This window comes from Mesocricetus auratus, unplaced genomic scaffold (assembly GCF_017639785.1).
Source record: "Mesocricetus auratus isolate SY011 unplaced genomic scaffold, BCM_Maur_2.0 Super-Scaffold_100029, whole genome shotgun sequence".
Classification (NCBI taxonomy): Eukaryota; Metazoa; Chordata; class Mammalia; order Rodentia; family Cricetidae; genus Mesocricetus; species Mesocricetus auratus.
The window spans coordinates 17510473-17535671 of NW_024429210.1; positions in this window are offsets into that span (position 1 = coordinate 17510473).

Consider the following 25199-nt stretch of genomic DNA (forward strand, 5'->3'; position numbering starts at 1 on the left):
TTGTCCTACCCCCTTACTGGGAAGAGATGTTTTAGCCAAAGTAGGAGCCTACTATTTTTTTTTGTTTGCCCCATTTGCCTGACGTCAGACTCACCAGCAGCCCCTCTCCTCCTAGCCACCCAACCTACTGGTTCCAACAGGTCATTGAATCTGCCAGCCTCTCAAGTAGACCCCCAAATCTGGACATCCAGAACCCCTCTGTTGCTAAACACCATTACCCCATCATCATCCAATTACAGGACACTATCCATTATATCACCCAAACCCAGTACCCACTGTTACTTCAGAACCTCAGAGAGCTTAAACCTATCATCTCTGACCTATGGGAAAACAAAAACAAAAACAAAACTACATCGTCCCACATGTTCTCTCTTTAGCACTTGTAGTTACAAGGCCCAATGGGATCTACCATTTGATTCAAATCTCTGGCTTGTTAATGCTGCAGTGGTTCTGCTCTACCCTGGCATGCATACTAACCCCTGGACACTTCTTTCCATTAAGCCCTCAGGGACCTTTCATTTCACAATCCTGGATCTCAAGGATGCTTTCTTCACTAGCTGTCTCATCACATAAACAAAAACACTTAAACTTTCACCTAGGCTAACCTTGACAACCACCTGTCTACCCAGCTCACTTTGACTGCCCTACTTTAGGGTTTACAAGATAGCCCACACCTATTTGGCCAGGCCCTGACTTCTCATCTACTCCCTTTGTCTCTCCCCAAATCTAAACTTATACAGAAAGTAGATGACCTCCTCCTCTTCACTCTGTCCCTACAAATTAGCCAAACTACCACCTCTGCTCCTCTAAATTTCTTGTCCAGCTGGGGCTATAGAGTCTCACCTTCTAAGATCCAACTTTCCACTCCTCAGGTCACCTACTTGGGACTAACCCTTAACCCAACCCACAAAGTCATTGCCTTGGGTATAAAATGCCTAATCCAGTTTTTCACAATCCCCTATACTGAATAGGAGGTTTCTTACCTTCCCAGATCCCCACTTTTTCCCCTCCTTGCCTGTCCTTTATATGAGGCAGTTCTTGGCTGCTCACATGAACCTTTCCTCACTCCCATTACTAAGCCCTTTAAGAAGCTCGAACAGGGCCCCTCTCCAGGCCCCAGTGCTCCATCTACCAGAACCTAACCTGTCCCTTCTACCTCTCTGTAACAGAAAAAAAGGGATATGCCCTCAGGGTCCTAGGCTACCTTCTTTTGCACCCATAGCATTCCTGTCAAAGACACTAAGCTGAATAATAAGTTAAAAGAAATGATTAGAAATATATTTCCATTTTCAATAAAAGTCTATAGTTGAATGTTCTAGATTGCACAAACCACCAATCTCCTGTCATTAATGTGTGCCCTTGAACAAGGCCTAAAGCTATTTAGGTCCAGGAAACAGGAGGGAGGAAATGTGGTAAGACTACACTCAACATTGGACATGGATACATGATTCAGCAGATGCATATATGATAACTTGGAGTTACTTTTCATCCATATTCATGCTCTCTCATTCTTTCCTCTGATTCTTCCTCTCTGTATTTTTTGGGCAGTGAACACCAATGTCAAATCATCCTTCTTGTCTTTCTTGAAACAATAAGCTGAAAATTACTCTGTTGTTTTACCATTGAGATGGGAAAAAGGATGCTGACACTTGTGTTCTTGTCTTAGTTAGGGTTTCTTTTGCTGTGAAGAGACACCATGACCATAGAAACTCATATAAATGTAATGATTTAATAGTTTACAGTTAAGAGGTTTAGTCTATTGTCATCATGACAAAGAACATGGACATGGTACTGGAGAGGTAGCTGAGAATTCTACACCAAAATGGACTGGCAGCACGAAGAGAGAATGCCATGCTGGGCCTTGCTTCCATATCTTAGATTTCAAAGCCTACCCACAGCAACATACTTCCTCAAATAAAGCCATACCTCTTAACATTGACACTACCTATGGGCCTATGGAGGGGTATTTTATTCACACCACCACAGTTAATTGAGTCTTCTGACTTGTTGTCTGGAATTGTGTTTGATATTCGGAGGGATAACTATATCCCTCATTCTTTAGAAGTCATATTTGTTATAAATACTCAGTATAATTATTTCTAAACATAAAGAACCATGACAGACATTTCTCTGAGGGTAAATTCCTATGTACAGGATTATTTACTAATCAACAGAGACCTAGTCATAAATTTTATAGGTTCTTTTATTTGCACTAGCTGTATAAATGAGATAAGGAGATTTCTTATTTAGAATTGTTCTTGATCTGTTGCTTTGCAGTCCCTAATCAGGGAAGTATACCACAAGTACCTGGAAAATTCTTCTATCACTTGTGAAACCCCTAGGAAGATGGCCATTTATTCATGGATTGTAGCTATTGAATACCTCCCCAATAATATGTGTGGAATAAAATTATACAAGTCTGCCTTATGTAAATTGATAAAACATTAATTTATTTTCCATGCTTCTAATTTCCCACAGAGCACCACTGAACTTTTCAGCTCCTTATTTTGAGAAATATAACAGCCACAAAAAACATGAGCAGGGCTGATGAGATGACACAATGGATAAGAGCATTGCTGTTTGTTCTTCCAGAAGACCCAGATAGGTTTACAGTGCCCAAATTGGGAAGCTCACAAATGCCTATAATTCCAACTCCAGAGACTTGACACCCTCTTCATCTCCTTTGCATTCATGTGCATTCCCTCACATGGATACATAAAATTAAGTACTTTAAAATTATTTTTAAAAGGACTGCTACCTCAAAAATTATGAATGTCATGAAAAAATATTTTATCCATTATTTGTCTTAGAGAAGAGGAATATGCAAAGATGTCTTAGGAAGGTAAAGTTTTATCTAAAAATGTTACTTAAAACAGAATGAACTTCTTGGAACAGGAAGCCAACTGGGGTGTTTCATAAGTGATCAAATGTATTTGTCACTATATGAAATTATACTGTTTATTCATTTATGTATTGCTTGTGTCTTCTCTGGCCCTATGGGGACCCAATTAGATTTCTCCAAGGACCCTTAGCATTTTCGACCAAATGCTACATCTTCAGGATGGAGAAGTATTCTAGAGGCTGCAAATAGTGTGTAAACATGTGTGTGTGTGTGTGTGTGTGTGTGTGTGTGTGTGTGGTATATGCTATGTTGTATCCAGCGCCATTCAATTTGAAGTTAATTTTGAAAACACACACAAACAAGTAGTATGTTCCCTGAGTTAGAGTGTCTGCCTGCATGCCTGAAAATACCAGTTCTACTCCTGGTGAGCCATATAATATTAGTAAAGATCTGATTCCCAAAAGCTGACTTCTGACCTCCATCCACACTATGTCACCTGTGCCTCCAACACCAAATAAATAGAAATAAGAAAGCCACACATATAGGCAGAAAATAGAATTCAATGCAAGACTGACATGACTGTCTCAGTTTGTAAGCTTTCCTGCTGAGTGGATGCACCATGATTGACAGAAACATGCTTAAATTGACAAATATTTGGATTAGTTGTATCCTCACTACAGACACTCAACATTGTTTTGGATATATTTGCTCATATTTCACATACTTACCCAGAATATAAACTCCTAAAGAAAATGGTTGGTTTGAAAGAATACATTAATTTCAAATTATGATAGAAATATGCAAATTATATTAACATCTTTTTAATTATATTCATGCCCAGAAGTAATAGAAAATGTCCCCTTCACACCCAAACAGCACTATCTACCACACATTGACTTTATCAGGCCCACTGGAATAATAAAAAGCATCTCCTTAACATAGTGTACATTATCTTCATTATAAATATGGCTGAAGAATGGAATTTTTATGTTTATCAACCATCGTCTTCATATTAATTGTGTGTTTTTATTCCTAATTATTGATTTTGTGACTAATGTATAATAACTTCAAATATCACAAAAAGAGCAGACTTTGTTATATTGTTTTAATAGTTGTTATTCTATCCATATTCTATGTCCTACTCCCCTGTACCACTATCTGCCTGTGCTGATTTGGTTTTTGTCAATTTGACACACACTAGATTTCCTTGGGAAGGGCAAATTCTATGTGAGGGACTATTTCTATCAAACTGGTCTATGGGCAAGCCTGTATGGCACTTTCTTGACTGATGGTTGATGTGGGAGTGTCTAACCTACTTTACGTGGTGTCATCCTGAAAGGGTGATCCTGGGTTGTACAATAAAGCCTGCTGGTGATGCCAGGAGACCAAGGCAGTAAGCAGCAATCCTTCCTGGTCACTGTTTTAGATCTTGCCTCCATGTTCCTGCTTGAATTCATGTTTTGACTTCTCAGGATGGACTGTAAGCAGTTACTCTATGCCAAGTAAACTCTCACTTTCATAAGTTGCTTTTCATCATGTTTTCAGCACAGTAACAGAGAAGAAAACTAGGACAAATATGCTTTACAGTTTTAAATTTTGATTTGGGTTATTGAAAAAAGGAGAAATTGTGGCTTACAGATGGTATTTAGCTTTAATAGACCTTGCCTTACTATTTTATTGTACTTTAGCTGCCACAAGAAAAGTACCCTTAAGCTTCCCACTAGCTCTGAAAGAGTTAGAGTTAGAAGGAGCAGGTCTTGTCACCCAATGTCAAAGTTGATTGATTTTTTTAACTAGCAGACCCAAAGACACTTGAGAGAAGCTAGGGGAGACTAGCAGACTCAACTCTGTTACCATGACTGAAAAGCTGCAGTGGGCAATGGATTCTGCTGTAAAATACCTCTGCAAACATTTCTGCTCTCTTTCCTTTTATTTCTCTTCTCTCTGGTCCTTTTCCCTTTACCCTCCCTCTCTTCCTCTCTCTCCTTTCCTCTTTGTTCCCCTCTTCCAGGTGTAGTTTAAATCATGAATATTTTCCAAAAGCCTATTATCAAAATGGGAGCCATGGGAAACTCACTAAAATTAAGGAGTTGGTGCTGGGGGTACTTCAAATCATGGGATGTTCTTGAAAGGGAATATGGAACTTCAGGGCCGCTTTGCTAGCACTCTTCCTGGCTATAACATGAATAGTTGTACTCTGACATGTGCTTCTGCCATAACTTAGACCATTCCCACAGGCCCATAGCACAAACAACTCATGAAATACAACCTCCAAAACCCAGCCAAAATAAATTTCTTGTTAAGATGATTATCTCAGGTACAAGTTAAACAAGGGAAAGCTAATCAGGTATTTCTTCCCTTCCCTTTTCCCTTCCTCCCCCTCTTCCTTCCTTTTCCTCTTATTGTTCCCTCCCTTCCCCCTAAATTTATATTGGGAAACATTAATACTTTCAAAGTAGGGAGAGATCAGGTACCTGCAGCACTGAGCACGCCACAAGTGGGGGAGCAGGGTGGTCAGCCGCACCTGGGAGAAATCAGGGACAAAAGAGGGACAGGAGTGGGCTCTGGCTCTCTTTTGGATTCTGGCCAAGGTTCAGAGATCATAGAGCACTGACCTGGTTCTCAGATTCTCATGTAAATTACTTCTCTCTATCTGAATAAATATCCAGCTACCTTTTCCTGGCATCCTTGGTGTGACTATATTCTTTATTTTACTGTTACTGTTGTTCATTCTAAAACTTGAATTTTGTTGACTGTTTACATTTGGTTAGGAAGCACATTGTTTTCATTCATGCATTTAGACAAACTGTTGATGGCACACACACAAAATAATGATGTATGCCATCACATGCTTGTTCCAAGTCCACACAGCATTTATTTTTGTTTCTTTCTGGTTATGTCATGCTTTATTGAATGTCATACTTTTTTATATCTTTTCTTGGTTATATGAGTACCTCATACGTGTTCAATCTCTCTGGATATGAACAATGTTTTATGTCTTCATCCATATGATAAGAAACCATCCATAGAAATAGTAATTGAAATTCTCTCCATGCTCATATTTTAGGAAAGGCAAGTTGTATAATATATAATTAACTGGGCTGGAACAAATGCTGCTCCTCTGGAAATTTCATTTAGCTCTTGAAGGATGTTGTTATTTTAGGACAGAATCTTCAGTATGATCAAACTATAATTTTAATAAATTTTCAAGAAGTTTGATTTATTTGCTTTTAAAGGCCACTGAAAATTCATTTCAGCCATACCAGCAATGTGCAAGTGTCCATAAACATTTAAAAAATAACAAAGACTATATAAAAATAATGCCAAAGTGAAATCCTTTTCCACTTTAATGTTTTGGCAGGCTATGCAAAGTTTTCTTGCTCCTTTGACTATTTTTAACTTTTTTCTTTGTTAACAGAGGTGGCAAACATTTTGGGTATTATGATATTGCCCTTCCCTCTGCAGCCCAAACAAACTGTGCACCTAGAAAACTAAAGAGAAGAGTGCAAGCTACTAAATTACAGATTAATTATTAGGCTCTGTGCAGATTAGAGTTTAAAATAAAGTTATGTTGACAGTGTGGGTAGTATTTTAACAAACATATGTTTAAAATGTTGCATATCAAACTAAGAACTAGCCAAGAGGGTCTCCTTTGTTAGATGTGTTTGGATTCTCCACACAGTATTTGGTGTATAAAACCTGATTATATACCTACCCAGAGCTGAAGGTGACCTGACTACCCCAGTAAATGAATGGAGAACAATACGGTCTATTCAAGTCTAATGCCATGCTATTTTCTTAATTTGGTCCCTAAAGAATGACCACAGTTGAGAAATGATTCACTCCTTTACTATCCTAGTAAATGTGAATATAAAAACATGCTGATTGGAGGAATGCATACTTCCCTAAGAGCTTTGAGAAAAGACTGCCAGCTCCACAAAGACAAAGGAGAATTTGGGGGAGTAAAAGGCATGCAGCAATGGAGTCTTGGCCTTAAAATGTGTGAAGCAAATCAAACTTAACATTTAGCTTTGACTGGTTTATTTATGTAAATTAATAAGACATTGCAGTTCATGCCATACTGTTTCTCTCTCTCTCTCTCTCTCTCTCTCTCTCTCTCTCTCTCTCTCTCTCTCTCTCTCTCATATAGTTCTTTATCTGGTCTAACAAGGGAAGACTCATTTAGGTACCATCACAAAAGCAATTTTGATACACTGTGACACAAAGTGATAGTTACTTACTCTGAGGGGAAAAATCTGTTTCCCAAAGCCCTTAGCTGATAGGCAACAGTTGATAAAATAACTTTCTGATTGCTTATATTTGGTGTTATGTTTACTGAAGGTAACATAATTCATTAACATTTTTATTCTGAAATCTTTGAATGCATTTCTTTTTATTTGGGTCATAGTTATCCTGGAATTTGAAATACCTGAATAAGTTCTTAATTATTTTATGAAAAAAATAATTTGAACAAAAGGAACAATGTAATAAAAATAAATTTTGAAGTGTTTTTTTTTTGTTTGATTGTTTTGGCTTTTGTTTATGTTTTGTTTTTTGAGACAGGGTTTCTCTGTATAACTTTGGAACCTGTGCTGGAACTTGCTCTATAGACCAGGCTGGCCTCAAACTCACAGAGATCCATCTCCCTCTGCCTCCTTATTGCTGGATATAAAGGTGTGCATCACCACTGCCCAGCAAAATATTTTTACTTGTTGCGAAAGTAAAGATTGACACGCCCCCGAAAGGATTTTTCTGTGTAGCAGCCCTACATGTTCTGCAACTAGCTTTGTAGATCAGGCTGTGCTCAAACTCACAGAGATCTACCTCCCTCTGCTTCCTAAGTGTTGGGACGAAAGGCATGTGCCACTACCATCTGGTTGGAAGTGTTTTGACCCTGAAAATTGCTAGAATAAAAGCACAATGCCAGCTGGTCTCCAAAAAGTTTGGATTAAATCCACTCTATTCATATGCCAAGGACAAATTAAAATGTTTATTTATCTAATTGACTCTCTATTACAAGCCATTATTATCCATTGCAATTCCAGCTGTGCTTGAATTTCCTAAGTCTGCTAGAAAATTGCTTTCTTATATTTTGGAATAAGAATTAAAATTTTGTGTACTATTTTGGCTGTTGATACCTGTAATCAGAATTGTACTTGTATGAATGATCCCACTTTTAAAGTTTCTACAAATGAACTAAAGTTAAAGCCTTTAAATCACTAATCTACTCTTGATGGCAGTTTTCGACAGCTGTTACCCAGTCCCCACAATTATCTATAGTTGTCTTTACAATTACAATATGCTCTTGCTGCCTATGCAGTTTCATCCTGTACTCTTGATGGGTCATTGCACTACTTCTTTGTTGTTTGAAATATCACATGGTGCATAAATGAGTATATAGTTTCATGCACTTGTTCTTATAACTGACTCACAGTTGAATTCCAAAGAATGATATAAGCAATTTTTCCAATGCAATTTCTACAAAAAGTGAAAGGAGACTTACTTAGGAGCAAATAGAAATAGGCAATAGTTACAGAAACTAAAGAAAAGTTTCTTCAGTAAAATCTCTCCTGTCTTCAAAATGCAGAAAAAATTAGACATACGATTGCTATTCCAAGATCTATGGCTTCATCAAAAGCAGTAATTGGAGGGAGGCACTGGTACTGGAAAGACTTCCTGTGCTCAGAAATTCCTTGCCAACTGCCCTACTTATTTCCCACTTCTTCCATTGCACCTACACATTACCTGAATTAGGACCCTTAACTGATAATCTACTGCACAACAATCAATATTTTCCTCATAAATGTGGCGTATTTGTCAAAAGTATACTCATTTCATAAAGTGCTTTGAGTAAGAGCTATTCCCCAGTAATCATTAATTTACAAAAAATAAAGTTATGTTTATTTTGACACCATGAAGATCTATTTCTATATCTTATCTATCTTTATTTCCATCATGTATTTATTATTTCTACAATATATACCATTATTTGTAATCTAGTATCTATCAGCAATCTGTCTGTCTGTCTGTCTCTCATCTATCATCTCTCTCTAAACTACCAGTAGACTTGTAACATATATATATGGATATTTTAAAAAGGAGAAGCTGAGTGTGTCTAAAGTCTACATGAATTTAGAAGCTAAATGTTATCTGTAAATCAAACATCATAAAATTGCACTAGGCAAAATTACTCATACCAGGAGGAATGTTTTTATTCACAGAATCTTTATTGTCTAACACCTAGGCATTTTGGCTCTGCAGCTGCATTGTGAAGAGTAGTATGTGGATTAAAATTGATTTTCACAGATGATTTTCCTGTATCTTCATCCCTGGATATGGTGTTTAGAGGATCAGGCCACAAATGCAGATGCTTAATCCCTGAATGACTAACGTACAGGACTTCCCATGAGCTTCTCTGCAGTCAGTCTCAACTCCTCCCCAAACTCATGTGTCTTCTGTTGTGTTAAATAAAAATGGGTTTCAGGTTTTCTATGATAGTCAACATCTGTAAAAAATTGATTAGTGCATATCATTACTGTTATCAAAATTTAAAATATGTTTGTGAAATGAAGGGAAGTCAGATGAGTATAATGAGAAACACAATAACTGGAAGATACCAAAGAAAGCTTATAATTTTCCTATTATGGAGTTGCTTAAACAGCAATGTTTATTGTCTTCAGTTGTAGTCTCTCAAATCATCCAGCGCAACACAAGGCATTAAAGGAATATTTAGATAATGTTTATTTATTTAGAATACTTGAAGAAAGTAAATGAATCCTTTTATTTAATATCAGTAAAATTTTAATCTAATGAAAATGTACTGTTGTGTAGAGAAAGCAACATGGATATTGGAAGCAAATTTTTTGGTCAAGAAACAAATCTCTAATAAAACTGTTTATAGGAAAAGTAATATATTGACTTTATTTAGAATTTCCGCATCTTTAAACAAAAATTACTACCATTAACTTAGCATGAGATTCACTGGGATGACTTGCATGTAGGTGAAAACACAAAAACTCACACTAGAACTTGTTAGAGTATGTGAAATTGACATGTCAGCAGAAGAAGATGTCATAGCATGTCACACTAACATGTCAGTGAGGTCAGATGTTAGAGCATAGGAAGAGCACCTATGTAAAGGGCTAGTGCAGTGTTGGACATCAGTATCATCACTGCTCTGCAAGGTTGGGAGGGCATGTGGAAATAGTATTGCTGGCTGGTGTGTGATAGGAGAACAGAGAAGATGTTGACCCCTACCTACTCTTCACAAACATGTGTACATGCAGGTACACCCCTACATATATACATTCATGTGACAAATATTCACACACAAAAACAAAACACATATTAACCAGCACATTTAATGTTATTATTGATTTCCTATGAATTTGCAAAATCTTTGTGTGTTATGGAGCTGAGGCCATTTGGAAATGTAGTGGCAAGATAGCACTCCATTCCCATTATGTTTGACTTTCCTGAATCAGAGTTTCATGACAGAGAACACCCTTTTTCATCAGGCAGGAATATGACAAGTAACAGTGAATGTGGACAAAGAAAGAGGGGTGTATAAAGGGAACACGGAACTGCCTCAGGGCTCTTGATATCCATCATTGCTTTGTGATGTGTCCACGTAAAACACGAGACCCTGCCAGGCAAGACTCTTCAGCTCCCTAGTCAAACTAATTCATTTTGTTTTGTACCACCAACACCAGTAATCTGATCCTGAGACTAGTATAAAAAGAAATGCCCAAAAGTGTTCTATTACAGTTCTTACTGAATAGTGTCCTTCTGACAGTTTATAGTAATACAAAAAAAAAAAGGTAAGAAATGCTTAAGTAATGGCTAGGTAGAATAGTAAAGGTGTATACATGCTATCAATATATCTTCCACTTATTTCCAGTTTTAGGTGTTTTTAAATAGCAGAATCTCCATTTCTTGTAACTCATCCCATCTATGATAGAACAAATAGAAATAATTTAGCTATGGAGTGTATTTATTTGTCAAAGTAATATAATGTGTTTAGGTATTCAGTTCACTTTATCTCTGGTATTATTATTTATGAAAAATCCACAATTGGTTATCCAATTTCAAGTGGCCAATCCTGAAAACTCCAATGACAAGTAACTTTATACACACTAAGCACATCACGTTTAGGAATATAAATGTAAATACATACATATATGCATGTAGCAAGTGATGTAAAAAGAGGCTATGAATTTGAAAAAGAGCAAGGAGGGCTGCATGGAGTGCCAGGAGGGAGAAATGAAAGATATAAATATTGCAATGTTTTTAAAATCTCAAAAATTAAAATTTCACAGAACATAGCAAGTATCTCACATATTATAAATAAAAATACAATTTTTTCACCATGACTAATCATGAACATTCAAATTTTACATTACCTGAAATTCTCTAATAAATCAGAAAAAAGTGATGACCATTAAATTTTTAAATTCCCTCTAGGTGATATAAGTAAAATGCAAATATATTTAAATAATTCTGGATAACTTTAGATAAGTTAAATTAGAAAGGTAATACTAAGACAATACACAGTTATTTTTAAATATTCATTTACTTAATTTTTGTTTAAAATTTTTCATTCATTTTACATAACAACCACAGTCTATCCTCCCTCCCCTCTTCCCACTTCTACCTAACTCCCCCCTATGCCTCATCCACTCTTCAGAAAGGGTAAGGCCTCCCATGGGGAGTCATATAAGCCTGGCTTATATAGTTGAGACAGAATCAAGTCCTTCTCACTTGAATTAAGGTTGAGTAAGGGATCTATCATAGGGAATGGGTTCAAAAAACCTAGCTCAGCCATGAGAGATAGATCTGGGTCCCAATTCCAGGGGTCCCACAAACAGAATAAGACACAGAAGTCTCACCCACATTCAGAGACCTTCTTGAGTCTCATACAGGCTTCCCAGCTCTCAGTCCAGAGTCCATAAGCTCCCATCAGCTCAGGTCATCTCTCCTCTCTCTTCAACTGGCCTGTAGCCCAGCTCAGTACTTGAATGTGCATCTCTTCATTTGCTTCCATGATTTACTGGAGGAAGGTTCTAGAATGACAATTAGGGCATTCACCAATCTAATTACAGGGTAAGGCCCACTCATGCACCACTCCACCTTTCCTAGGAGTGTTAGCTGGGATCATCCTTGTGGATTCCTGGGAATTTCCCAAGCACCAGGTTTCTGTTTCATTTTTCTACTTCCCTGTGCCCCCAACTCCAACATCCCTGCTCCCTCATATTCTTATACCCATTCCCTCCCCTTTTCCTCCCCATACCCAGTTTACCGATGAGATCTTACATGTTTTCCCTTCCTATGGCTATCAACGTGTGTCCCTTTTAGGGTCTTCCTTGTTACTTAGCTTCTCTGGGACTGTGAACTACAGCCTGGTTATCCTTTGCTTTACATATAAAATACACTTATAAATGAGTACACACTGTGTTTGTCTTTCTGGGTCTGTGTTACCTCATTCAGGATAATTTTTTAGTTCCATTCACTTGACTGTAAATATTAGGATGCCATTATTTTTAACAACTGAGTAATATTCTTCTGTTTGTATATACCACATTTTCTTTATCTATTCTTTGGTTAAGGGGCATCTAGGTTGTTTTCAGGTTCTGGCTGTTATGAATAATGACTATATGAACATAGCTGAATCAGTGTCCTTGTTGTGTGATTGAGCATCCTTTGGGTATATGCCTAAGTGTGGAATTGCTGGGTTTTGAGGTAAATTGATTCCCAGTTTTCTGAGAAACCACCCTACTGATTTCCAAAGTGGCTGTACAAGTTTGTGCTCCCACCAGCAGTGGAGGAGTGGTCCCCCTGCTCCATATCCTCTATAGAATAAACTGTCATCAGTATTCTTAATCTTCCCCATTCAGAAAGATGTATTTTTTTTTTGCTTTTTACGAGACAGGGTTTCTCTGTAATGTTTCGGAGGCTATCGGTACAGCCCAGCCTCAAACTCACAGAGATCCTCCTGCCTCTGCCTCCTGAGTGCTAGGATTAAGGCATGTGCCACCACTGCCCGGCAGAAAGATGTACTTCAAAGTTTTATTGAGTTGCATTTCTCAGATGATTAAGGATGTTGAGAACTTTTGCAAATGTCTTTCAGCCATTTGAAATTCTTCTGTTGATAATTATGTACCCAATTTTTAAACTGGATTATTTTGTGTTTTTATGGCTAGTTTATTGAGTTCTTGACATATTTTGGAGATCATCCCTCTGTCAGATGTGGGTTGGTGAAGATCTTTTCCTATTCTGTAGCTTGTGGTTTGTCTTATTGATCATGTCCTTTGCCTTACAGACGCTTCTCAGTTTCAGAAGGTCCTATTTAATTGTTGCTCTCAATTTCTCTGATACTGGTCTTATATTTTGGAAGTGTTCTCCTGTGCAAATGTGTTCAAGGTTAGTTCCCACCTTCTTTTCTTATAGGTTCAGCACGACTCGATTTTGAGCTTTGCGTGTGGTGATAGATATGGATCTATCTGCATTCTTTAAAATATCAACATCCATTTATGCCAGAATCATTTTTTGGAGATGCTGTCTTTTTTCCATTGTACAACTTTGGCTTCTTTGTCAAAGCTCAGGTGTCCATAGGTGTGTGTATTAATGTCAGTTCTTCAGTTTGATTCCATTGATCTATGTGATTGTTTTTGTGCCAACATCAAGTTGTTTTAATTATTATGTCTCTATGAGATAGCTTGAAATCAGGGATGGTGATGTCTTTGGAAGTTCCTTTATTGGACACAATTTTTTGGACATCCTGGGTTTTTTCTCAATATATATTTTTATTAAAATTAGAAATGTGAATGTTTCATATGTCAGTCCCAGCTCCCTCTCCCACCCCTCGTCCCTTGTCCCTCCACCAGCCCTCCAGTCCCCCACCCTATCCCCATATCATTTCCCAGGGAGGGTGAGGCACTCCTTGGGGGGATTTCCATAGTCTGTCATTTTATCCAGGGCAGGACCTAGGCTCTTCTCCATGTGTCCAGGCTGAGAGAGCATCCCTCTATTTGGAATGGGCTCCCAAAAGTCATTCATAAACCATGGTAAACATGGATATTCTACTCAAGGACCCAGTGATATCTGTGCCCCCTTTCCTGGCACTACATTCATGGAGTCTGGATCAGTCCCCTGTTGGCCTCTCATCCATTAGGCTGGGATTCAAGAGCTCCCCAATCCGGTCAGCTGTCTTTGTGGGTTTCATCATCATGGTCTTGATCCCTTTGCCTATTAATCCTCTATCTCTGTTACTAGGTTCCAGGAGTTCAGTTCAGTGTTTAGCTGTAGGTATCTCTCTCTGCTTCCATCAGTTCCTGGATGAAAGTTCTAGGTTTTTTGTTTTTCCATGTGAAGTTGAGTATTGTTCTTTTGGGGTCTGTGAAGAATTGTGCTGGGATTTGATAGGGATTGAATTGAATCTGTAGACTGCTTTTGGTATGATTGTCATTTTTACTCTGTTGAACCTACCTGTCCAAGAGATACTGATTTTCTTATGTTATTCTTGTGCACTGCTACATTACTGACAGAATATACCATTATTTATAGTTAATGGGTTATAAAATAATGCAAATATTTTAATGATTGCTGTACATATGTTTTTCTCAATAGTGTTAATTTCTATTAAATGATATTAGATAATGAATAATAAGATTTGATGCCTGCTTCTTCCCAATAATTGAGTTTATAGGCCCTTTGATCATCCATGGGTCCAGATAATAAGAGCCAGATGTATGATTAGTATAAATATGTTTACTATATCTAGGTATAGCAATGCAAACTGGTTACATTTTTATACTGCTAAAAAGATTCCAGGTTTGAAGTGTGTATTAGGTTCTCAGCAACATTAGTTTCATATAAAATAGAAGCTTTTATATATCTCTTGACTCCATATGCGCACAGGCTCCTTCACTGCCAATGTTTCATGACAAAATACTTAAATTACTATAAGCAAAGGACCAACAATGGAGTATGATTGTCAAACAAAGTTCATAGTTTGTAATGGGGCTTATTCTTAGTGTACAGGGTTCCAAAGGCATTTGTCCACCATTATCGCATCCCACAGAAAACTTCATTGTTCCAACATTCCTTGGTTTTCTTCTTCCTCATGCCTTCCTGTAGTGAGTTACTTTCCTGTCACGTCTTGTCACCCTGCCCCAAATAAACATACTTTTGCTGTATATTAATTATAAAATTGTTAGCCAATATCTAGAGCTTCTTATTGGCTAGCTGTCTTTTAATTACTAACCCATTTCTATTGATCTAAGTATTTCCATGTGGTCTTATCTTGTTGTAGAAAGGTCTGGACCTGTTACTCCTTCCTCTGCTACAAGGTTACTCTTCAGGATTCCTGTCTGCCTACTTTTCCCAGAATCCTCCTCTCTCCTAGTCCTGGCTATCTTCCTGCCTCTATTGGCTATTGTACAAACAGTGTTTATTCATCAACCAATTAGAGAATCATATATACATAAGTACAAACCCCATCATCTCCTCTTTCCTGTCTAAATAAAAAGAAGGGCTTTAACTTTAACATAGTAAAATTATATACATATATATATAAAACAGTTATTAAGCAAGAAATATACTTACAACTTTTACTCTATTAACATTTGGTAAAATTTAAAGAAAATATTTTATCATCTATCCTTTCTTTGTGGGTCTAAAGTCTTATATGTGTTTTATCTTTTATCATAACCAAGGAAAACCATAACTATCTGTCTTCAACTACATCATAGACCTCAGAAGGATATATATAAACTCTAGACTTGACAGAGACATCTCACTTTCTGGACAGTCACCCAGTGCTGTGTAATGTTGGAGCATCCATCTTCAGACTACAGGCCTACTGTGTCTGGCAGACTTCTCAGGTTTGAAAGTGTCCATATATATTGACAGTTTGTCAGTCTTGCAGAATGTCTGGTAAGCTCTTTGATGAAGCAGGAACCCTGCAGGACTGTCCCATCTTGTTTTGTCAAGTTCAGCAGTCACTTTCCTGTGGGTCCTCTATGTCCTGTTTGGACAGCGAATAGTCAAACAGTCCAGGTAATAAGTTTATTGCCTAAATGGCTATTTCTGCCATGTTGAAGGTAAACCCTTTGAGTTTCTTGGATGCCTATATTTCTCTTTAATGTAATTAATATTGCCAGGAGAAGTTGTGTTTCACTGTCTTTAAAAACTCTAGACCATTTCAAATGCCATATTCTGTAGGTCTATGAAGCATTTGAAGACTATCTTTCCATCTCAAATATCTCTTTATATCTAGAAAATCTAACTAACTATAGGTTTTGACTATTATAGGTGATTACAATCTGTATTTAGTCATGCGTTATATTCTTAAAAGATCTGTTTAAGCACAATACCTAAAAAGAGAATATATATATACATATATATATATATATATAACAAAATTAACCTTAAAATTGTATCAGTAAACCAAATCCATACCAGTGCAATGTATTCATTTCTATATCAAATTCCTATTTTTAAAGAAAGAGATTGACTGTATTTATTAACCATTAATCACAAACTCTTTTAAATGAAAACAAACATTTATAAACAATATTTGGGAATTTGGGCATCATTCTTTCCAAACGGCATCCTGCTGCTTGGGGGCACTTCCAATACCACAGGAATCCTGAGAAAATTCAGAAACCTGCCAAAATCCTGGCTGTAGTAGTCTGCCAGGCTGTATCATCTCAGCTGTTTTTGATGCTGGATCATCTGGGACACTGCCTCTGGGGGTTTTGCTTCATCAAACCATATTAGTCTGCAAGGAATCCACAGCTTTTCATTTTCTGTGGAAACAAAAACAAAACTTCTCTTCCAAGCTGACCTGTCCTTAGACATAAAATTTGAAGTTGAAGCATTTTAGAATTATATAAGCTTGATTGATTCAGTAGCATTTTCTTTCTTTTATTTTTAAGTGATCTTGAACTAATTTTTTATTCTCTAGAAAGGAATTCTAACAGAGGAAATTGTAAGAGACATATCACAGTGATTCTTGTAACTACTAAATGCAGGACACCACATCTACTATTACACCTTTCTAATAGTTAACACAGAACAAAGACTGGTCTCCAGTGGAAGCAATGTATAGATGCAAAAGTCGTCAGAAGCCTAGCTTAAAACAGGATATAATCCTTGGATCACCTAGGAGAGACATCTATATTTCAAATATTACTTTACCTCTAGTTTCATTGCCATTTTTATTTGATAATATTTAAAAAACAATATATATGAATATGTATATTAATATCTACCTTCCAGCAAATAAATACCAGCTTCTTGTTTAACTGTCTTTAATATCTTTTGTCCTTACTTCATTAATTCTTCTTTGCATCTTACTTCATTCCTAATCATTTTCCATGCTTTACCTTCAGCATATTTTTCAGATATTTTATTTTCTTACACATATTCTTTCTAATTTTTCCCTCAGTAATGTTTTCATTTAAACTAGAAACGTGAATGTTTCACATGTCAGTCCCAGCTCCCTCTCCCACCCCTCCTCCCTTGTCCCTCCACCAGCCCTCCAACCCCCCACCCCAATCCCCACATCATTCCTCAGGGAGGGTAAGACCCTCCTTGGGGAGATCTCTAAAGTCTGACGTTTCATTCTGGGCAGGACCTAGGCCCTTCCCCATGTGTCCAGGCTGAGAGAATCCCTCTATTTAGAATGGGCTCCCAAAGGTCATTCATAAACCATGGTGAACACTGATCTACTACACAAGGCCCCAGTTATTTCTGTGGCCTCCTCCCTGGCACTGAATTCATGGAGTCTAGATTAGTCTCCTGTTGACCTCTCATCCATCAGGTTGGGATTCAAGAGTCTCCTCTTATCCAGTCAGCTGTCTTTGTGGGTTTCATCATCATGGTCTTGACCCCTTTGCTCATCACTCCTTCATCTCTGTCACTAGGTTCCAGGAGTTCAGTTCAGTGTTTAGCTGTAGGTATCTCTCTCTGCTTCCATCAGTTCCTGGATGAAGGTTCTAGGTTGCATATAGGATAGCCTTCAACCCTATCATCAAGGAAGGGCTATTGGTGTAGACTCTCCACTATTGTTTAGTTTGCCAGTTGGTGTTATCCTTGTAGATCTCTGTAGATCTCACTAGTCAGCTTACTCCTCAAGTCTATAATGGCTCAATCTATTATGGTATCTCTCAACCTGCTCTCCTCTATTCTTACCTCAACTCAACCTTCCTGCTCCCCTATGCCTTCTTCTCCCCTCCTCTTATCCCCCTCTGTTTTTCTTGGTTCCCTCTCCCCTCCCCCAATGTTCACAATGTGCTCAGTAGCAGCATTTATAATCAAATGTCTGCTAGCAGCTGTTGCACTCTCCTTAGCAATGATAAAATTCAAAGACAACACAATAACATAAGGTATCCAGATTCTCTGTTTAATTTCCATCCTTACTTGACTTTTTTAAAAATTCTATTCTTTTACTTTTATTTTTTTTCATTTTTAAGACAGGGTTTCTCTGTGTACTTTTTTTCTGTCCTGGAATTCACTCTGTAGACCAGGCTGACCTTAAAATTACAGAGATCTGCTAGCCTCTGCCTCCTGGGTTCTGGGAATAAAGGCATGTGCCACCATATCCAGCCATTTTATTTCCTTTTTAACCAGTTTATCCTTTTTCTTTTCTCTCCCAAGCCTATGTATACTTTTAAACACACTGTAAACCCTTCAGAGGGTTTTCTTCATCTAAATCAGTCTTTACCGTATATCTTTAACTTCTTCTCCCGATAAGTCTTTTCTGTTAAACAGCATTACTAAAAGAACTATGTGAGTTTTTCTGCTTATGCTGAGTCAGGAAGCCTCCCATAAGGAGCCATGAGCCTCTGCTTGTCTCTAGCAAACAGAGCCTACCGGACCAAATGCTGCTACCAAGAAGCCATGCTTGACTTGCTTTTATTTCTAAAATCCCTTTTCAATCTTTTGCTGGGTTTTATGAGGAAATTAGTGGAACCCTCATTGATGGCACCATTTGTTGTTGAAGTTTCTTTTGTTCCACCAGGTCCCACTGACTCTGTCCCAAATAAATACATGTATGCTACGTATTAATTATAAACCTGTTGGCTGATGGCATGGGCTTCTTACTGGCTAGCTCTGTATTAATTATTAACCCATTTCTATTAATCTAAGTATTTTCACATAGTCTTATCTTACTGGAGAAGGGTCTGTATCTGTTACTCCTTACTCCTTTACCTGGTGACTCCTCAAGCTGACTCTCTGCCTACCTTTCCCAGAATCCTCCTCTCTCCTAGTCTCACCTATCTTCCTGTCTCCATCAGCTATTGGCCAAACAGTGTTATATTCATCAACCAATAAGAAAACATATATACAGGAGGCCATCCCCCATCACCTTCACATCTAACCTTTGGCAAACATTGATTTTTTTTTTACTGTCTGTATATTTTCTATGTTTTCTAGAACAACATCTGGCTAGAATCCCACAATATTTAGTTCTTTCTGATTGACTTCCACTTAGTGATATATATTTTAGTTTCCTCATGGTTTTTCTTCTCTTCAGTTATTTGGAGGCTCTATTGCTCCTTTATTTCCATCGTGAATACAAGTACAATGGATGTAAGGTTGATTACATTTTAAAACATACTATAATATTAATACTGGAGAACAGAAATATATGAATAAATTTAGGCTACTAAATCCCTCATATCTTGTTTGACTGCTTCTATAGCCATCTTTTTTTCTTTGTTAGTTGTGGGGGATCATGGATATAGTTGCCTTGAGAAGCATGCCCCATAGTTTTTTTTTCACATTAGAATATCCAACAATGAGAGATGCACTCTCACCCTGCCCTGGATGAAATGACAGACTATGAACACGCCCATGGAGGGGCTCACCCTCCCTGGGGAAATGAGGGGATATTGGGGGGTTTGGGGAAAGGGCACAGGAGGAGGGAAGGGAAACAGAGAGGGACCTGGAATTGACATGTGAAGCAAATTTGTTTCTAATTTAAATTTAAATTTAAAAATAAACAATAATAATAATAATAATAATAATAATAACCACATGGGGTACTATATTCTTTTCTGTTTCTGAAAAACCAAGGCTACCCTCAGGCAGTGAAGCATTTAGACTGCCTTGTGTTTTACTCTGCATTCCCTAGAAGTCAGCAAAGAATATATAGTCTTGACAGGACAATTGGTCTTAGACTTTAATCTTGTATGCACTGTATAGCTTACAAACATCATTGTATTCTGACAGTTACCATGGTATTGATCCTCACAATTTCCATTATGTTTTGTTTCTGATAAACCTTTAAAATACCTGATTTCTTGGGATAAACTTGGTATATCATCAGTTTTGCTATGGCTCCTCCATACTGGCCTGATTTTCATTCCCACAGATTATCAGGTAACCCTGGCTTGGTGTGTAAGCACTGCTTTCTTCAGTTAATAAATTGCTCATTAAAGTTGCTCAAGTTCTTGTCAACATACCTGAACAGAGCTCTGTATGAAACCTAGAATAATAGGTCCTTACCTCAGTAAGTAGCAAATTCTAATCTCCCAAATCTACAGTTACCAACAGAATTTTTTCTCTTCCTAATCTTGTCTTCTCTTGTTTCTCAGAATGATGTAAACCTTGTGAGATTGCAGCAATGCCTGACTGCATTCTTTATCATTTAATCTAATGGTGCAACCCTTCTCTGATAATTTCAGCTTTCTGAATGTGACACAAGCCAATACCTTTGCTTGTAGATTTTAAATAAATGCTAGAGTAAATAATGAAAGACTTAAATATCTGTAACCTATAAAATAAATTATTAAGTCACATGAATTTAGCAATCATTCAGTGAGCAATTTACACTAAATATCTACATAATTAAATTATGTGTCTATTTATATAAGTAATAGTCATAGTATTTGAAACTGGCATACATCTTACAAACTTTCTTTCAGAGACTAATTCATATAAGAAATAGATGTTTTTATCAGTTTGATCCTGGGCCTAATGAGAAATTCATCTCAGCAAACAAATAAAACTCTCTAAATTATTCTGACTAATACTGAATCAACAGAGTTTGTAAAAATAAGTGTTCCTGACAGATCATAAAAAGAACTTTTTTAATTTGACCCTGCATTACAGACAGATATGTAATACTATTGAGATCCCTTCTTCTTCAGTTATAGGAATCAGCTGAAGGATTCAGAGGCAGCCTTCCTTTCATTTCTGTTCTTTTCATAGCTGTGAAAATAAGCAACACTGAAAGCAATGCTTCAGAATGTTGGATCTTTCAGGGCTGCCCACTTGCACAGTGAGATTTGAGCAGGAAGCTAGTTCTAGTCCTTTGAAGGAAACTGTGAAAATCACTGTAATATGATTCAGTAAAGGAAATTGAAATCTTTTTATAGTCTCTCTTTTGGATTCATTCTTCTCACAATTTCTGCCAGTCAGATGGAGAGGGATATAACTACTTTGGGACAGTTTAAATGTAAAATGAATGTGAAATTCTTTCAGAACTCCTGGTGAATAAAAAGATGAAGATAAGAAATGCTAGAAATAGTTAATAGAATTTCCCCCACTTAGTCGTGGGTTAAGGTCCCTATCTCTGGGTTAGATTCAGTGTTCCCTCTTACATTATTCTCATCCCAAAATTGAAAATATATCTATATATCTCATTTATTGTTTCAGTTATTTTATTCACATTGTGCAATGACCCTGATGATTACTTTAACTATAAAATGCATTATTTAAGACAGTTGTGGTGATTTCAAGGTCTTTCATTATAACCTCTGGTAAAGGAGAGAGATGAGCACCATGGCCATTGCTATCTCCTTGAAAACAGTTAAAGCTGTAGCTAGAAGTAAAACATGATGTATCCATAGTCTCTAAAGCAGGTAGTCAAACCTTGTCACCAATCTGAGCTAGAAAAGAATGGCAGAGAGTATTCATCAAATGTGCTAATGATTATCAATTATTAGAAGATACTTGGTCTATGCTAAATAATTAGAATATACAGCTAATTTCAGGCTAATACATATCAATCATTAATTACATGATACTAATGTACACAAAAAATGCTATCAGAAAAACTGTGCCAAGTATTAAAACTGTCCTGTTACAAGGAAGGACACTGACCTCCAGGTTTCTTTGACATTGGGTATATTTGTGTAAATTAAAACCAAAGGAGACATGCATTTATTTCAAAACATTCTATCCAAGAATTCATGAATACAGGTCTTTATTGTCACTTTACTATATGCATTTCAGAAATCACTAATAACAAGCTGAGTTTTTGATGTATTAGTTATGTGATTAAGTATATACTCTGAAACATGAAGAACATATTCTAGCTTGAGTGAAATTTACAAGTAAGGTTTGCAAACTGAGTCCCTCATTGTAATACATGCAAATGGGAAAAGGGAAACATGGGAAATTAGCAAAGGGGTTAATATGAAAGACTTTCAACAGCAAGACCTTGAGATCACATTTCCATTCATTGACCACTTTTAATATGCATAGATTATCAAACTAGAAAAATAGCTAGAAAGGTTTAGGGCAGAATTCAGACATATAGTGTCTTGAAGTTTCAGGGTTACTGGAGGCTCAAATTAGGGCTAGTTCCTCCTCTAAGACAAGCAGGAAGCTGTCTTATTGTTTTGGGTGTTTCAGTGTAAAACGCTGATATAGGTAAACTGGTAAAATTACCCAGATTCAGCTTCCAAATTGTCAATAGTCAAAAAGCAGAGGATGGAAAGCAAAAATCAAAGATAAGAAATAAAGGGATGTAACAGTATAATTCTGGAAAAGAGTCTAGGAGCATGAACACCTCTCACTAATCATGCAATACTTGACTTTTCTCTCTATGTAGCACAGGATTACCAGGAAATCAGGCTTAATTTAAGTCTCAGGAATTTAGGAATGAAGTAAGAGCTCATATAATTTCATGAAAAATATTTATGTCTAAATAATGTCATTCAATAAAATGATCAATCTGAAAGTCAAAGAAAGCTTCACATTCTAACAAATATTCTCCTTTCCTGAATGGCCCCCATCTCTCCTTATCACATATGGTAAACAACTTGAATTGCAAAAAAAATGGTTTCCACTACCTAGCACCATGATAATTTAAAAAGCTACTATCCATGAACTAACTGCTATAAAATGCCATAACGTGTATGACAATTCCACACGGTTGGAAACAGACAATGCATCATTTTTTCTCAATAATACATAATGTTTGTTACTACAGATTGTCAGTCTAGTGTGTGTCATGTTGATCCTTTCAGTTTAAACTATAGAACATAGTCCTAGTACGATGTCAGTAGGAATGAGCAGAGGAAATAAAATGTCAACATAGACAGTAACTGCAATTAGTGGTAATGCTCAATTGGTATGAAAGAGATAATTTCAAAATCCTTTAAACTATAGACACAATTATTTAAAAATATTTCTCATCTAATCAGTTCTATAAGTATTCTGGTCGGATTCTAGTGATCATAGTATCTATTTAAGTCTTTGGCCACTGATCTTAACAAGCACGGGATCTTCGCTCGTTAGCTGTTAGGCTGTGTTCTGACCTCTGACCAAAAGTTGGAATATCCCCAGAGGTATGACCACCTATGCTGAGGTCTGGATTAAGCCATAAGAGAAACATTCTACTACTGAATTAATTTACATAACAAAATGACCCAATCGGGTACAAATGTTCATTTGGCTATAAAAGAGTAACCGAACATGCCAAAGCATTTTTCACAAGTAACTATGACCCATCTGAGAACATCTCTGTTGGGGATTCAAAGCAAATGTTCAGAAGGATTCAAATTCATTTTTAAATTTGAAAGATCAGATTTCAGAATGGAAAGTCACAGAAGTCCTGGTGTACCCTTCATTATGGAAATGTGTCAGATGTTGAAACACAAAATGCTTCAAGTATATTTGAACTGTTGCCACCATAGGAGCTATGCAGAATCAAACCAAAAGGTTAGTTTTATTTAGAAAATTTTAATGAGGTCCTGCACAGGTCTGTACTGGGTCCTTTGTGCTGATAGTATGACTTGCAGTTTAGTGTTTTAATGGGATTTCCAAGTGTGCAAATAAGAGGGCCTCTGATTTTTGTGCCTTCTCTTGAGCTATATTCCCTCTGTTGATTTGTCTTAACTAAGTTTGATGTCATAGTTTTTTTTATCTCATTGTATTTTACTTTGTTGCATATTTTTAAAAATTAAATGGATGAATGGATGAATGAATGAATGAATGAATGAAAACCTAGCCACTAAGCCATTAAGGTAAAGTTTAACTACTTAACCATCATTTATACCTGCTGTGGGAGAGAAAATCAGTTTCCTCAGACAGAGTGACAGTGGGTATATCAACCACTTCAGGAAAGGCATCATGCTCAGAAGTAGTTGACTAGCATATAACAGACTCCACAATAAAAAATAAAATTATAATGAAAGTATTTTCATAATTACAACTATTTTCCATACTTAACTCAGAATGTATATGAAGACAGGCAATTTCTGTCTCAAGAGGTTTCAATTTAGGAGATTCAAAAGAAATGATCAGTTACTTTAAGAATAAATCAGTACCAGCCATGCATTTCAGTGACATGAGATGTTCACTTACCAACTAAGACAAGCAGGCTACGGAGGGGTGTAAATCAAAAATTAGGAAGTGAAGCAGCAGAAAATTGAAAGTGCTGTAGCCATATTTATTCTTGCATTTGAAAGACTTGGAGAATGTATGAAAGGACTGACTAATTTCCTATATGTGGTTGGGGATAAGATTGCGTTGCTAATATGGTTCCAGATGGGGTGGAAGCATTCTAGTGAGGAGAATTACTTGATTAGCAATTGCAGTTATTTTGGTGGTCAGTTTGTCAATAGATTATTGGTTATTTTGTTGGCTTTAGATCTTGAATTTTCATCTTATACCTTGAGTATTTATAATTTGCTACATTGATTTTTGTTTTGTTTTCTGTTTTCAATGCTGAGAATATGACCCAGGGCCTTGATCAAGCAAGGCAAGTGCCATTCCACTGAGCTATATCCTATCTCACAAAACAAACAAACAAACAAACAAAAACACAAACATCTCTTTGCTGCCTATTAGAATCAATTGGGGGTGAATTACAAAGCACTCCACACCACACATGTCATTTCTTATATTGATTAAATAGTAATTTCAGAATTGCACAAAATCATCAGTGGATAAAAAAACAAGATGAATATTAACTATTAACACCTAATGAGTAAAGTTTCTGCAGGGCTTTTTTAAAGAAGCAGTGGCTACTTACTTGAATGTGTGTCATGGTCACAAAAGCTTGGACCAGGATAAAGGCAAGTGTTCAGAGTTCATTTGCTCATTTCCTGCTGAGGTT